The sequence below is a fragment of the Amblyomma americanum genome, chromosome 11 (genome assembly GCF_052857255.1).
Source record: "Amblyomma americanum isolate KBUSLIRL-KWMA chromosome 11, ASM5285725v1, whole genome shotgun sequence".
Taxonomy (NCBI): Eukaryota; Metazoa; Arthropoda; class Arachnida; order Ixodida; family Ixodidae; genus Amblyomma; species Amblyomma americanum.
The window spans coordinates 99,079,102-99,091,462 of NC_135507.1; the positions used below are offsets into that span (position 1 = coordinate 99,079,102).

The 12,361-nt window shown below is 46.2% G+C and overlaps 1 non-coding gene across 1 annotated transcript; it reads left to right on the plus strand.

The window, feature by feature from the left end:
- Positions 1-11,929: 11,929 nt before the first annotated feature.
- Positions 11,930-12,003, plus strand: TRNAI-GAU (transfer RNA isoleucine (anticodon GAU)). Its single transcript has one exon. It is a non-coding gene; the product is annotated as a tRNA-Ile (tRNA).
- Positions 12,004-12,361: the final 358 nt, after the last annotated feature.

A 12,361-nucleotide genomic window follows, 5' to 3' on the forward strand; every position in this document is an offset into this window, starting at 1 on the left:
GACACGCCCACTTCGCGTGCATAGGTAAGTCTTCATGCCTCTTATATACCCAGTAAATCCGACTCTCACTTTAGGGGTAGCGTTGTGCTAAGGTACCAGACTTTGTTAAGAACTTGGGAGTGTATAAACAAGCTAGTTTACCCATCCGCACGAGACGGCAGAAATGTTTAATTACAAAACTATTTTATTCACACAGTGGTCTGTGTCGGTTATCTTCTACGATTTACTTTTAGGGCTAAAGGAAAGGTAACTAGCCACACAGAAACCAGCTAATTAAGTCAGCAACAAAATTAAAAAAGGGTGTCGGGCAGGGAGACACAATCTTCACAATGCTATTCACCGCCTGTTTACCGGAGGCGTTACGAAGCCTGGATAGGGAACAGTTCGGGTAAGAGTTAATGGACACTGCCTTACTAAACTGCGATTCGCTGATGACATTGCCTTGCTAAGTCACTCAGGAGATAAACGGCAAAGCGTGATCACGGAGTCAGACAGGAAGAGCAGTACTGTGACTCTAAAAATTAATATGCAGAAAAGCGAAATAATGTTCAGCCGTCTCGGAAGGTTTGGCTTGATTTTGTTTATGAGGTTTAACTTTCCAGAGCGACTTAGGCTGTGAGGAATGCCGTGTTGAAGGGGTCCGGAAATTCCGACCACCTGAGGTCCTTTAACGTGCACTGACATCGCACAGTACACGGGCCTCTAGCATTTCGCCTCCATCTAAATGCGACCGCCGCTGCTGGTATCGAACCCGCTTCTTTCGAGTCATCAGCCGAGCACCATAGCAACTCAGCCACCACGGCAGCGTAGTCTCGGAAGTGAACAGCAATTTACAATTGGCAGCGAGGTGCTGGAAGTGGTAAGTGAATACGTCTACCTAGGGCACGTAGCGACCACAGACCCGGACCACGAGAGTGAAATAGATAGAAGAATGGGGGAAGGAGCGCTCTTGGCAGGTAAATTTAGATCATGTATGACAGTTTACCAATATCTCTCAAGATAAAAATATGTTTGGGAAGCCATTAGGTAGAAGGACGAATTCCAACATAAAACGTAACAGCTGTTTATTAGCGACGGCAGCGGACGAGCATACCCACGCTGCGCTCGTCCGGGTAGCGGAAGGAAAACAGCCTCTCTTCCCAGCAGGGCAGCCTGTTTTCTAGCCGCCGTTGGTGACGCGTGCCTCAGGTGACGCAGCGGTGGCGCTGTGCTTTATAGGTAACGGAGTCACGTGTGTAGCCATGTTACGCTGGGCCGGATGATCTGGGCGTCCGCTTCGGCTGCGGGAGGTGGTTGGTTCGAAACCCACCGCCGGACACCCACCGATAAAAATGGGTACAAGCCACCCCCGGCCCGGCGCCCGGCTTCTTCAGGGGTGTGTGCTTGGAGGAGGCTCCGCAAACCACACTGCGCCCCTTCGGGGGCAAACCCAGGTTCTAACAACTCAACCTGCAAAGGTGGTTCGTGTTTCACTCCCCAGTGAAGAAGAGTTCGACTCAAGACTCGTACGCTCTAACCAGCGTCAGGTTCAAACACTGGTCCTTCGTCAGAAGCGATTCAGAGTATCACTACAGTCATGGGCTAGTCCGGCTCTTCGGCTGTCCGACTTTGTGAGAAAAATGACTTCGTGTCCGACTTTGTGGAGGGTGCGCGGAAATGGGCGCAGTGTGTGTCGCCACATATGCAACACTTGTATTTTACTGGTAATCACCTACGGGACAGAAACGTGGAGGCTAACGAAAAGAGTCCAACTTAAGTTAAAGACAGCGCAGCGAGGTATGGAAAGAAAATAATAGGTGTAATGGTAAGAGAAAGGAAAAGGGCAGAGTGGGTGAGGGAACAAACACGGGCTAATGACATCATAGTCGCAATGAAGAGGAAGAAATGTACCTAGGCAGGGCATGTACTTCGAAGGCATGATAACCGCTGGTCCTTAAGGGTAACGGAGTGGATTCCAAGAGAAGGCAAGCGTAGCAGGGGCGGCAGAAAGTTAGATGGCCGGACGAGATCAAGAAGCTTGCGGGAATACGGTGGCCACAGCTGGCAACAGACAGGGTTAATTGGAGAGAGATGATAGGTGTAACGTTAAGAGATCGGAAGCGGGCAGAGTGGGTGAGGGAACAAACACGGGTTAATGACATCCTATTCGAAATCAAGAGAAAGAAATGGGCTTGGGCAGGGCATGTAATGCGAAGGCAAGATAACCGCTGGTCCTTAAGGGTAACGGAGTGGATTCCAAGAGAAAGTAAGCGGAGCAGGGGGCGGCAGAAGGTTAGGTGGGCGGATGAGATTAAGAAGTTTGCAGGCAAAGGGTGGATGCAGCTGGCAAAGGATAGGGTTAATTGGAGAGACATGGGAGAGGCCTTTGCCCTGCAGTGGGTGTAGTAAGGCTGATGATGATGGTGATGATGATGATGACAGGGGCCTTTGCCTTGCAGTGAGCGTAGTCAGTCTGATGATGATGATGACTAACCAGGTACTAACTAGCCGCCTGAGGCCATGAGAAAGCAAGAAGGGCCGACATTTACTGGCTACCTTGAAGAGGTCAGTAATGGCTTAGTAAAAAAAAGGCGGTGGTTTAGCTCAAGTTAAAACCTGGAGTGACGCGATAGCTGCTGCTGGCCGAGTGGAACTTGCTCAGTTGAATTGCAAAGTAGTCTTTCGCCGCTCCGTTTCGCTGGGAGTTCCTTCATCTTCGTCCCACTTGACACGGCGCATGCGCACAGCTGTGGCAGCTCGGTTTCGCTGGCGCGCCGTGCCGCCGGCAGCAGCAGCTGCTCCGCACCTCGTGGCTGGTCACATGACGAACCACGTGATCAGCCACAGCGCCGCGCCGCCGGCAGCTGCTCCGCACCACGTGACCAACCACGTGACAGCCACAGGGTGGCGGCGCCGCCACTCTGAAAGCTCGAAATGCTATCGTAATGTAGCTATCGCTAGAAAAGGAGCAACAAGCAATCAGAAAAAAAAGCAATTGTAACTGCTGCACTTACCTTCTTAAAACCCTACCTTGCCTTTTTGAAAGCACGGAGAATAGCCAGTGCATTTTTTATTTGCTTATGATGTGTAAGTTGATATACATACTGCACAGTTCAGGACCTGCGATCTTATATCTGCTGCGTGCATCGAGGGCGAAGTTCCCTAAAAACTTTCTTTTAATTGTTTCGTGTCAGTGGCAAGCAGGAAGCAAGCAATAAATTTCCAGAACCTGAAAAGACAAGAAGAAAACAGGAGCAAATGTTTAAAAAGAGGGGGAATTTTGTTGACTCTTTCCTGAAATATTTTCAGATCTAAAGGTTTAATGAAGCAAAGGGTAAATGAAAGCCATTTCTTTTTTTTATCGTTGGCCCTGTGTACATACTCAAATGCATCGGGAATTAGTGGATAAATCAGAAGAACGAAGGAACATGTTTCTATTTTCCTGAAATCAACCTGTGCAGAGTAGAGCCCGATGCGCAGAATGGAAGCCGCATTATTTGAAGCCTTACGACAACTAGATTCATTGGAGGAAAGTTCGGTTCTAAAACTCAGCTTCTAGCTAAATGCGAAAGAAGTGAATCCAACACTTTTGGAGATACAAAATACAAAGGTGGTGTTAAACGTCATGAACTCGTTTGCCTCAAACGCACTTGAAATGCATGGCGAAGCCACGCATTTCAAGTGCCAGTTCAAGAGGGCCAGTTAACAGCCCTGTTCATCAACATTATAACGGCATAGTGGAACGCCGTCAACGTAAACACCCTAGCTTCCACTGGTTCATGGTAGAGAGAAGTTGGTCAGATGGTTCTTGATAATTACAAAGTCAACAAGGGAGGGAAAACTTCCGGATGCTTGCCACTGAACACAAGTCCACTTGTCAAAACGTTGCCATCGTATTTGCGACGACGACGACGACGACGACAACAGCAACAACAGCAACAACAACAACAACAACAACGACGACGACGACGACAACAACAACAACAACAACAAACATTGGAAAGCAGCCTGACTTTTTCTCTTCCTTGTTCACTTTATGATGAGCTTCCGAAGGTTCCTGACTGAACGACTCTGTGCCGAATCCAGTGAATTCCATGATGGATCAACAGCTGATTTTCTTGAATGATGTGGTAGCTTGGCTGGACGTCTGACGCATTGTCATCATGACCATTGGCTGCACGACAAAGGAAACGCATTCTGCCTTGGAACTAACTCGCTACTATCTTGTTGAGTTGTCGCAGTACTGCCTGTGAGTATGTTTTGCTGGGCAAATTTCTAACAGACACCCTTGATGATTGTTTCGGTCGCCACCGTCAGCTTGCTGGTGCACAGTATCATATTGCTGTGTGACAGCTTCTCGAATCCGAAAAGAAAATCAGGCTACAAAAGCTGCTGACGCTTCCACAACTAGAGAACAACAGCGAGAGTGACACGGAAGAAATCCACAACACAACTTCTCTGTGCTGGTCTCTGATGGAGATATTTCCAGCACAGAGCACAACATGGAAGTCGTAGCCTACATCGCTGGATAATGTGCCCATTCAGCTCTCAAGGAGGTGTCCTGCACATTTTGCCGCAGCGCACTAATTCTAGAAAACAGAGGTATAGAAGTTGAGTGCAACATGATGACTGTCAACCTGTTAAGAGGAGGGTTAAAGTTTCCGCAACCATGCACTGTTCATATTGTGCTAGCTACGAGGCTTGCTGTTGAAAATGAGCTCGTTACGGGTGAAAAATGCAAAGCCGTTCCTCCCATCCTACAAACAACCCGCCATTGTCCCCTCCATTGCCAGATCTATTCTCGGAGATGTTGATGTAGAAACTTGCGAAGATTGTCACACATCAAAGACACTCCTGCGACATGTAGTGCGTGCTGCAACGAACGCAGCTTTGAATAACTTTTGTAGACTGAAAAATGATATAATTGAAAGCACTGCACAAAAGAAGGCTGTAGAGCGAAAGATAAAAACATTAAGCAAGAAATTAAATGCGTCGGTTCCAGCCCTGTTTCCCAATAAAACAATTTGTACAAACGAATTTTTGAGTTTCAGTATGCTGTTCGTAAAGTTTAAAAGCAGCCTTAGATATTCGCGGCGCATACCTTGGAGCTGCCGAAAACTATATCCTACTCGAGTGCCCTAAAGTGGATCGCCTAATCATTTCCCAATGCAGACAGCCTTAAAAAAATGGCCGCCGGTTTTCACTCGAACAAGCGCCCATGACATATTAAACGCGAACGAGTGGCTACCGAGAGGAGCTGCCGAGGAGATGGCGGACATCTGGCGTGACGTCACTGCATCCGTGGAGGGGCTTTGTCCAGTCAAGAAGGTGTTCGTGTAACGCGTCCGACATGCTGTGGAGATTATGAAATGCATCCAGAGAGGTCGGCGAGAACCGTTGAAGTGCGCAGTCTCCACGAGGGTAGCGATATCGCCACGGTGCTGTGCAGCTTCGCTTTCTGAAGTTGAACGCGGAGATTATAACCGCATCCGGGCTCGACTGGAATGACCGGGGGCACTGACACCAATTGCCGTATGCTATCCCGAGCATTTTATTGAGTAGGATATGCCTACTCTTCGCTTGGCTGTCAAGCAGGCTGCCGGCTTTTCGACCTGCGTGCGTGTCGTCTTGCCGCTCGAGGCATTTACCATTAGCTACTACGCACGCGTAAGCTGACAGAGTGTTGGTGTCCATCCAGTTGGGCGCAGCAATTTTCGTGCGTTAAGTTTGTCGGCTTCGATTTGATGCAACCTGACCAGAGGTTTCTTTGTTGGCGTGCTTACTTTTTTGATTGTTTGCAGGTTTTACGTTCAACCTTCAAGGCGCTTAGCACTATACAGCTATGCGTACTAGAAAAATTTTCTCAATGCGCAACAGCTATCATTATTTTTCACCTTTTTCTCAGTTGGTCTCCTTCACATTGTAACTAGCGCATTTTTGATGCCAACTTTCAATGTCAGTAAATATATTTCACAAAACAATAAGCGGAACAGCTCGACTTTCGCCATTTCGTTGTTACCAGATTTTTCTTCCTGTACTAATTTCTACTATTTTTTCTGGATTTCCTGCGTCATGTGCATCTTCGAAACAAAATATGATTCCACACTCCTTGTCTTTCAATACTGGAATTGGCAACTATTTTAACGCTGCAAAAAAAATATATATATCTGCGCCGGTGAAAAATACCCAGTGGTATTTTGGTTTGGAAAACTAATGATTTGGCTTTCTTTTTTTAATGGGCTTTAACCTCCAACAGTGACTCGCGTTATGAGGGATGACGTAGTGGAGGAGGCTCTCTAACGTGCACTGACATCGCACAGCACACGGACCTCTAGCATTTCACCTCCAACGAAATGGGACAGCAGCGGCCGGGATCGAACCCGTGTCTTCCGGGTGAGCATCCGAGCACCATAACCACCGAGCCAAGGTTTTGGCTTCCTTGAGACGTGGATATGCTATTTAGGCCGGAAAACATTTGTTCTGTATCGAAATTGTAGATTGCGTCCGAAAGGTTTGAGGAAGCTTAAAACGGGCAAGAGAGACTTCGGCGCTTATGAAATGGGCGTTGGGCATTAGAGTGTGAAAAAGACTGCACAGCTGGTGCTACCAACAGCACATGAGACCCACAGTGGTGGTTGAGCAAGAACAGTGGGCACGAACCTCCCGTAGCAACTGACTCTATAGAACTTTGATGAACCAGCGCAAGAAGACAACGGACGAGTTAAAGATAGTCAAAGTGGACGTAATCGCTCAACTAAAAATTTTTACTCCCGAGGAAACGGGGACAACATATTTATACAATTTCTAATCCAGATCCGTGACGTCGAACGCTAGTTGAGAACCATTTTGAGGTGGAAAACTTGTTAGGAGATAATAAAAAAAAGGTCATAAAACGGCGGGACAAGTAGGAAAAACTTTGTCCCAGGAAAAATTTTTCCAACTTGTCATTTCGTTCTCTGTCTTTTTTTGTATCTTCTGAGAAGTTTTTCAGCTCAAAATGATTCTCAACTAGCGTTCCACATCGCGGGTCTGGATTACAAATTTTATGAATATGTTGTCTCCTTTTCTTCTGGAGTAAAATTTTTAGTTCAGCGGTTACGTCCACTTTGACTATCTTTAACTCGTCCGTTGTCTTCTTGCGCTGGTTCATCAAACAGAATGGAATACTAACTAGCCCAACAGCAAGTGTTACTCTATGGAAGTTTCCTTACTGACTGCAGAATGCTGGTATAAGGCGCTGCTTTTGCATTTGTGAGAATTAGGACAGTGCTCTTTTCTAAAAAGGAGGGAAAGCACTATATCTTTAAATATAAGGCATGCAGGGGGTTCTGTTGAGTCATTTCTTACGAGGGTTCAAGATCCGTATTAGCGTTGCTCCTTAGTATTCAACCGCAGATCATGACTGCCACCTCGCAAACAGTTCTGGCAATAACGAAAATCTAGAAAAAAATATGCCATGCTCAGAAAAAAATATGTGAAGTAGAGCACTGAAGATCAAGGCTTGCGGGATTTGTCTTTGATCGTGCCAGAAAACTTCTCTTATCTTTATTATAATACCTACGATGTGGAAAGCACTTGACATTACACGGGATGTTCCACGTCCGCCGCATTTGGAGGGGGGGGGGGCTACGCTTGAGAGTGGGCTACGCTTGAAACGGGGCTACGCTTGAGAGTGAATAAAACGAATAGAAAAGAAATAAAACTTATTCCTAATGGCGAAAAGAAAAGTTGCAACACCGGATAAATTACCATAGCAGATCATACGCTTTCTGTTTGATGAAGCAGCAGATATCTTACGATAAAAGAGGCCCTGAGAACAGCTACACATAGTTTTCTTCCGTAACAAAGTTCAATCAGCTTTCAGGGCTCTCTATTTATAGGCCTTCCGCTCCGTGGCCCAACACTTTTCGGCTATTTACACGGGGTAACTGCAATGGAGAGGTTGCTTTGCCTGCAAGCTTCTCTAAAGCGCATGTATTTTGGCGCGGTGCAGCCGAAATTTGTTGGCTCACAGCGCCGAGGGTAACCGCGTTTTAGAAATAATAAGAACCTATATGGGTATTACTTACGGTGGGCTACACGCCTCTTAATAATTAAGGAGCCTAATAATTATAGTTAAAAAGTTAACTTCAATATAAGTTAACCAGCCTTTCGCCCCGCAAAGGGACCCTTCCTACGCTTGCTCTTCGTTGTATCATTGGACGCGTACCATGGAGCCTTCGGTGGCGATTGTGCCGATGTGGTGCATACTGATATTTGGGGTTCGGCGGTCGTCTTACATCGTGCTTCCTATATCCGCAAGTTTCGTCGCTGTCATAGTAGACGAAGGAAGAAGAGAGGCAATTCTTGCAACACCCATGACGCATCTTGAATTGTACATGTCGTCACAGGGACTTCTGGAAGTCACTACCGCTTTTGTGCTGAGATGTACTCCACGCAGTCGCACGATACTGCTGGTCTGAATGAGTACTGTCAAGTACGTGCACGAACCCTAGTTAGGGCTAGTTGGTTCATGATTCACAAAGAAAAGGGCACGAAATACGGCGACAGAAGATAAACATATACGACAAGTACATACTAATATTTCATTGGACTAATATACAGCGCCTCAGTGTTGAAAATTGAGATAATTCCGCCTCCACTGTGGCCGAGCAGCAGGAGTATATTAAGCAGCGGTAGCTTTACATAGAACTTCTTATTACAAGTGGATAGCGTCTACGTCCGCCTCACTGTGTGCGGAACGAAAGACTTCCGCGGTGTTAGAAGCGACGCGAGCATGCAGCCTGTATTCGCGAGCAGAAAAGGCTGTTAGGCGAGAAATATGTAGAAGGACGCGTTCGGCGTCGGACCTTCTGGCCTAGCTTACAAAAAAAAAGTTTTTCTTCGAACCGACTGCTTAACGAGCGCGCATGCAACTTATAATTCAACAGTAACTTATGTACACTTGCAGCGCAAAAAAGGTTAGCACAAGTGATTGACAGCTAGTTGGGCTGAAAAAATAAAAAGTGTATAATTATTTGCAAGCGATTATTTTCCTTTGTACCTTCCGCAAGACTGGGGATTGGGAAAGGCATGTACTTGTTGTTGTTGGATGGATGGAAGGTAGGAGCGTCCCCTTTGGAACGGGGCAGTGGTAGTTGCCACCATGCTGTTTTTTTTCCTTCTTTTTGTTTAACTCTGCTGTAAGTGGTTAATAAAATTCGCCATTTTCTTTAAAATACGTCTTCCTACACTTAAAAAAATGTCATCTCTGCTTTTGTGCAACCAATCCTCGAATCGCGTTTTGCTAATTTCCACCGCAGATTTATTTACATGACTAATGCTATCTCTAAATCCTAAGGCCTCAGGCAGAGTGACTGTGCCTGTATCAACATCGCGATGGATACCATCACATTTTAGAATGAGGTGTTCTATTGTTTCTGCAGATTTACCACACACAGCACGTGTCATCTTCTTCGTTAAATTTCTTTTTGTAGCTGCGCGTTCTAAGACACCCTCACCTAGCCTCAAAGAGGAGGACACTGCCTCTTGAGTTATCATAAAACGTTTCCTTCTTGATCTGCCTTTTCCAGCATACATATAGTTCTACACTATAGCTCCTTTTCTATTGAATCTATCCAATTTTTACCTTCGACGTTTTCAATCTGTCGTTTAATGCTCTTTCGTTCTCCTTCCTCGTCTCTGGCAAACTTACTGGCCAGCTTTCTAGTTCGTTTCCGCCACTGTGTGTCAACGGTCTTTCTGTACAGGTATTTAAATACCTTAGCTGCCCACCTGTTATCGTCCAATTTCCTCAGGCGTTCTTCGTATAGTACTTTACTCTAAGCTTCCCGTGCTTCGAACGTTGCCCAGCCCATATCCCCCTGTACTCGTTTGTGGTTTTCCCGTGGGCACCTAGTGCTAATCTTCCAACATTTCTCTGATTTACTTCTGATCGCGACTGAACTTCAGCCCTTAAGCATAGAACCGCATTCCCGAAAGTAAGCCCCGGCACCATTATTCCTTTCCAAATACCACTGAGTACTCCATACCAGTTGTACCCCCACAATGCCCTATGTTTCATAATCCCGGCATCTCTTCGCCCTTTTGCTATGAGAGACTGTTCGTGCTTTTCCGTGTACATATGCCCTTCGTTTACCCATACACCGAGATATTTGTATTCGGCAACTCGGGGCATTTAATGGCCTTGTATTGTAAGCTCCTGATCAGTTGTGCCGTTGAAAACCATCACACCTGACTTAGTTGCGCTAAAACTGAAACCTAGACTGTCTCCTTCGTCTCCACCGCATTTCACCAAAGTTTGAAAATCTTCCTGGCTATCTGCTTACAGTACAATATCGTCCGCATACATTAAACCCGGTACTCGTTGCTCAACAACCTTTCCGTCTAATGTGTACGACAGATCATAACCTAAATTGCTTCCTTGTAGCATTCTTTCCATACTTATCATATAAAGCATGAACAGTTTTTGTGAACCGAAGCGCCGTGAGTGGAGATTATTTCGCACCAGTCATCAGTCCCTTGTGCTAATCTTTTTCCGCAGCCGCTGTACCTCAGAGGCCTGCAGTATGTTTCTTCATGCTGTCCATACTTTTGTCGAACCAGGTTTGCGTTTCCTTTGCGTACATGACGGTGAACTCTCGCCTTTAATTCGCAGCCGTTTTGTCGTTGAGTAAGTAACATGAATTGTATTTATTTATTTATTCAGAATACTTCGTCTTCGGAAGGCATTACTGTAAGGGGGTTAAGTACACGGGGGTCACAGAATGGTAACAAGTACGCCATAATCCACACGACTGCAACAGTTAACAACGACCAACACTGAAATAAAAATTACTGGAAAAAATACAGAGTGCAATAACAATGTAGTACAATAAAAAGAAAATACATATAAAGAGCATACATAATCGATTAGCTTAAAAATGATAATAATAAAAACAACTCCGAAAAACCTAATGAATAAGGCTGTGAATAGAATTTTCAATATCAGGCGCATCCATCACTTCGTTCGGGAGCTAGTTTGAATATTTAAACGCATTAATACGGCACTGATAAGGTCTAATTTTGTTATCATTGTCTTGTCTAGAGGAGACACAATGCGACTCCTTCACGCACGCTGTTTTGTCAATACCTGTTTTGCATTAAAGGAAATGAAAGCTTGTTCCTCTTGAAATCACGGGGCCTGTTGGCGTCTTGAGCATCGAACCGTTTGGGGCCAAGTCTCCACAACGCACCTCCCGGGCAATGAGGAAAACAAAACACGAGTGTCCCGGCGCCATTCACGTGCCCCCCGTATCGCGTACCGCGTTCTCCGGCCGGGCAGAACGACGCCCCCGCCGATAGCGGCCCCGGCCCGGAGCGCGCAGCCCGCTCTCCGGCTGTCGTCGACTAGCGCAGCAGTTGTGCTGTTTAGCCAGTGGATCAGTGGCTGTTGTGATGGATTGCTGCGCTCAAGGGCGCGGGTTAGAATCCAGGTTGCGGCTACCGCCTCTCCATGGGAACGAAACGCTAAAGATGTATGTGTGCTGAGAGGGAGAGAGAGAGAGGGACCCTTTAATGAAAAAGCAGAGAACCTAGCCCACGTTTAAAAATCGCTGGCATGCTACTCTGCGTGGGGAAGGGAATTTGGGAGGTAAAGACAGAAGGAGAGGAGTGCAAGCAAGGCTAAATTAGAGAAAGGAAAAAAAAGGGGGAAACATAAAACGCGCCCATTAAATGCCTACAAAGGGGCACCGGCGAGAAATGTAATATAAGAAATGATGAAGTGCAAAGTCTGATAAATGGCCTACAAAGTTCTGCGAGAAAAATGCACGAGGGCAACATTCTAGATGAAGTTAGAGCTTGTTACAAATGTACTCCACCTTGGGAGATTCCGCTAAAACATTTGACCAACACTGCTACTACTTCGAGTTATTGATCAATTCACTCTCGCCTTACCATAAGCTTGCCGTCCCGGTTAGCTCAGTTGGTAGAGCGACTGCTCCGATGAAGCGGTGGTCCCGGGTTTGAACCCCGGACCAGGACGAATTTTTCTTGAACTACGAAGTTTCTGAGAAAGCTGTTAGCTTTCCTTTGTAGCCGTATGGCTGCGCTTGGGTGGATGCCAGAGTAATTACTCCCTTATTGCAAATCTGCTACACCTTGGGGGATTCTCCTAAAGCATTTGACCAACAGCTTGTCGAGATGTCCAATTTCCTTTAAATACGCAAACAAAAAGTTCATTACATGTCCCTGTCGCCTAGGGCAGGCTAAGGGACCTAAAAAAATTGTCCATTGTTAGAGGCACTGGGGAGAGATGGGTGGGAGCCTTGATCTCAGATGTCGGTCAAATGAGCACAGAACTTCGTAGTGATGTGTCGGCAAGCTCCAGAGCCGATACATT